Source organism: Anolis sagrei, chromosome Y (genome assembly GCF_037176765.1).
Source record: "Anolis sagrei isolate rAnoSag1 chromosome Y, rAnoSag1.mat, whole genome shotgun sequence".
In the NCBI taxonomy this organism is placed as follows: domain Eukaryota; kingdom Metazoa; phylum Chordata; class Lepidosauria; order Squamata; family Dactyloidae; genus Anolis; species Anolis sagrei.
In genome coordinates this window covers 54,665,158-54,669,799 of record NC_090035.1, presented here as the reverse complement: position 1 = coordinate 54,669,799, position 4,642 = coordinate 54,665,158, and the positions used below count along the sequence as shown (strand labels likewise).

Here is a 4,642-nt window from a genome sequence, read left to right as displayed (position 1 = left end):
TCCACCCTAGAGCTCCCTTCTTGGTTACTAATGTGTGGTTGAGACAAGGCTAATCTCTGTTTTTCCAATTCAATTTCCATTTGCCTTAATTCTCTCTCTTGTTCCTGAGCCTGACTGGATTTCTCTAGTTCCATTCGCCTTAATTCTTGTTCCCTAACTTTTTGTCTTTCCTCCATTTCTAATCGTTTCATCTCCAGTTTATATTTAAAAGCCATTTCTGACACAGGCACAGGGTCTTGTTCATGTTCAGAATCTGAACTTTCTCCTGGGTATTCCTCTGCTTCATATATAATATGAATGGGTTCCTTAGTAAACAGGTTAAACACCAATAATCCACTTATAAAGATAACATAATGAATAAGTCCAACAAATAGGTAAATTGTGAAACTTAGACTGTTCAATTCACAGTAGTCACAAAATTAAGCAATATGAAATAAGTTCTGTATAGTCTTTTAGTGATGTCGTTGTATGTTCATGAATCAGCCTCCCACGACCGGTTTCGGCCTTTGCTTTAGGCCTTCTTCGGGTGGTCTGTAATTTTACATACATAAATACATTTTACAATTGTATAGGTTGAACATAATGAAATAAAATGCATTTAGAAATACTTACAAAGTTCAGTCTTTTACATATGTTCTCATAAGAGATACTTAAGTTTTTTTGCAATGGGATCTAGGTAAAAGGAACAAATTGTGGCTATTAACATTTAAACGTTACATATATCAAAATAAATCTTTTACCAATATATTTCACCAAATAGGTGTATACTCACAAGATACTCTGCTTCTAAGTTTGATTCTAATTGCGAGTATGAACAGGATCTGGGGGTTTCCTCTATTTAAAGAGGAAAATGCACATCAGATGTAGAGGAGACAGAGAATTTAATTAAAGGCTCATTTAAAGTTATAGGTGTAGAGGAAGTCACCACTAGATGGCGTTGTGAGTAATGTACTCCCCAGGGATGTGTAGTATATAAGGGATAATACAAAAAATCTCCAGGTTATATATAGCAACTGTATGAATTGTATTCATTAAGACCGTGTGGGTGTTCCGTCCATAATCTGAAGATCCAATATGTTTCCCTTTGTAGGAGTTTAATGTTAAAGTCCATGTGTTTGGATTGTGTGACTACTTCTAATATGTGGTATTTGAAAGATTCAGGATTGTGCCGTAGATCATCAAAATGTTTATACAGTATGGAGTCTCTGGAATTAGTTCTAATTTTGCTCCGGTGTTCTATAATCCTAGATTTCACTTCTCGACGAGTTTGACCAACGTACATCAGATTGCATTCACAAATAATCATGTAGATAACTCCTTTAGTTGTGCATGTAGCAAAATGGGAGAATTTAATATTCAATGGTGGGTGTTGGTGTGTAAAAATTTTTGTCTCCACCAATTGGTTACACACTGAGCAATGGTGGCACCGATAATTGCCAATCAGATTTGATTTCATGGTCCGAACATTATGTGTTAAATCTGAATGTACCAAAAAATCCCCGATGCTCTTGGTTCTTTTATATGCTATTAATGGGGGTCTTTCACAGCCCGGGATGTCCCTTATTAGGTTCCAGTATTTTTTAATTGTACTGATGGCTAAACTGGACATATTAGTGAGAGTAAGTGGCCATATTAATCTTTCTACTCTAGGTCTAGTCTTGTTCTCTAGAAGTTTAGACCTGGGAATATTGGCTACTTTTAGATAAGATGATTGTATTATATGTTCAGGATATCCCCGGTTTCTAAACTGTCGTTTCATTACCTCAATCTCCTGAGTGAAATCCTGTTGGGTCGAGGAGTTACGTTTAATCCTGAGCATCTGTGAAAACGGTAGATTATTTTTTAATGCCCAATGATGGTAACTATTGTAGTGTAACAGAGAGTTTCTATCCGTGGTTTTACGGTGGTTTCTCACCCTCAATCGGTCGTTTTCTTTTATAATCATGACATCCAGGAAAACCAAGGATGTGGCACTGATGTTCCCTGTAAATTTGATATTGTGGTGTACTGTATTGATCCAGGATAATAATGTTTCTGCCTCATGATGTGAGTTTATAATGATGAAGATATCATCAATAAATCTGCAATATTTGATTATGCTATCCGCTACAGGGTTATATGCACGATTCAGAATTATATTGTTTTCCAAATTATCCATAAATAAATTTGCTATTGAAGGTGCAACAGGGCTGCCCATGGCCACTCCTTGTATTTGAAAATAATATTTTTGGTCAAATTTAAAGAAATTTTTTTCGAGAATGATATCAAGGAGGTCCAACAAAAAGAAAGTGGGAGGGTGACAGTTTGATCTCCTGTTCAGAGTAGACTCACATACTGTGCGTGCCTCTTCTATTGGAATGATAGTGTATAATGAAGTTACATCTATGGACATCAGAACAGCATCTGTTGGAATCACCAAGGGTTCAATGATATTGATAAAGTGTTTAGTGTCCCTAACATAAGATGAAGTCTGTTTTACAAAGGGTTGTAAATGGTAATCCACAAATTTTGCTAATGGTTCTAGAATGGAGCCTGATCCTGATATGATAGGATGGCCCGGAACTGGTCTGATGTTCTTATGTATTTTCGGAAGAATATACAGTACAGGGGTTCTGGGCCATGGAGTGTGTAGATACTTATACACATCCTCTGATATATATCCAAGCGACAGTCCTTCCATTGTCACCGTTTTTATAATAGATTGGATGTGATGTGTGGGATCCCGTTCTATATTAAGATAGTGTTCTCTTATTGATAATTGTCTATGGATCTCATTAATATAATCAGTATGGTTCATTAACACTATGGCTCCACCCTTGTCAGCCGGCTTCCAAATGATGTTTTTGTCATTGGCTAAACTACGAAGCGTGTTCCACTCACTGTTAGAAAAGTTTTTACTGTGTGTCCCTTTATTTTTTGTGAATGTGTGACAGAGTTCCTCACATATTGTTTTTTCAAAAACTCTAAGTCCTATATGGTCTGTGCTAGGAAAAAAGTTACTACGAGGTTTGAAGGTAGAATTAGTGCTGTTTATTGTGGTCCCAAAATGCTGTCTTAATCTGATGGTACGAAATAGCCTAGCTAATTCTATACGCATCTTAAATGGATTGTATTTGGGTTTAGGGACAAATGTTAGTCCTTTATTAATAACATGCTTTTTCTGAGGGGTTAAAACTCTGTTGGATAAATTCACTATTAAGTTTTCCGTTTCACATTTGGAGCCTCTTGAAAAAAACGATTAGGTTTGTTTCTGATACGACCCGTACGTCTAGGTATGTGGCTGTTGTCCCTCCTGTATGAGGCCACACTATGTCCTGAACTATCCGACATAGAACCTGTGTCTTCTTCAGAAGTGAATTCACTAAACCTTACTTGTTTTCTGGAGTGGTAGTGTTTGGAGTATAGCCACTGGTAAACTTTGTTGTTCTTGTAATCATTTTCGTCCCTTTCAAACTTTTTCAGTTTAAAAGATCTAAGTTGTGTGGAAAATTCCTTGAGTTTATTTGTGAGGGTGTCCAAATCAATTTTAAATTGCGCATCAGAGTTGAGTTTCTCTAGCACACCTTGAGACTGAGTTTTTACGATGGCAATTTCCTCGTTCGAACGTGCAATTAGCAGGAGCATCAAGTCCTGTGAACATTTGTTGAGAATTGCCACCCATTTTTGATGAAAAGACTCATCATCTTGAAACATCCCTGGGGGTTTGAAAATGCATAGTCCCCTGGGTATTCTATTGGCTCTAATATATTCCGCCTGTGTTGTTGCATGCAAGTCCAGCCTAATTTCTCTACATTTCAACTTTTCATACTCCCTTATATTTGTCTCCCTATTGGAGTTACTGGGGGTGGATCCCCCAGTTTCAAAAAGTGATCTGTCTTTAATTAAAGATTCCTTGAATTTATCATCAAAACTTAATTCCTGTAGCCATTCTGCCATAACAAAGCAATGCTTTGGAACAATATAATATGAATGGGTTCCTTAGTAAACAGGTTAAACACCAATAATCCACTTATAAAGATAACATAATGAATAAGTCCAACAAATAGGTAAATTGTGAAACTTAGACTGTTCAATTCACAGTAGTCACAAAATTAAGCAATATGAAATAAGTTCTGTATAGTCTTTTAGTGATGTCGTTGTATGTTCATGAATCAGCCTCCCACGACCGGTTTCGGCCTTTGCTTTAGGCCTTCTTCGGGTGGTCTGTAATTTTACATACATAAATACATTTTACAATTGTATAGGTTGAACATAATGAAATAAAATGCATTTAGAAATACTTACAAAGTTCAGTCTTTTACATATGTTCAGTACAGGACTATCTTCCCTATTTGATCTTTCCTTGATCAAATAAATTAACAAGCTTGTCCTTTAGCCTTTCGCTTGACTAAAGAAAACTGGCTATGTTTCTCCTTTCAGCATCCTTAGACTGAGAAACCTCCAGTAGCTATTCAGGCTTCCCAAAGCCACAATTCTTTGCTTCACACTTTTCTCTCCCACTCTACTCTTCACGTCCACTCTTTTACTCCTCTCAGATACCAAATCAACTTCTAACTGACTCTCAAACTGTCCTTTTTCAAAACTCTCTCCACTTGGCTCCTCCAACTCCTCCTTCTGCCAGCTTGCCTTGGTCTCCATGGTA

At 36.8% G+C, this 4,642-nt stretch overlaps 1 long non-coding RNA gene across 1 annotated transcript; it reads right to left on the bottom strand.

Moving 5' to 3' along the window:
- Positions 1–375: 375 nt before the first annotated feature.
- LOC137095122 (uncharacterized) lies at positions 376–721 on the bottom strand. Its single transcript, XR_010908794.1, has 2 exons — positions 613–721; positions 376–531 (listed from the first exon to the last, which is right to left on the bottom strand). It is a non-coding gene; the product is annotated as an uncharacterized lncRNA (long non-coding RNA).
- Positions 722–4,642: the final 3,921 nt, after the last annotated feature.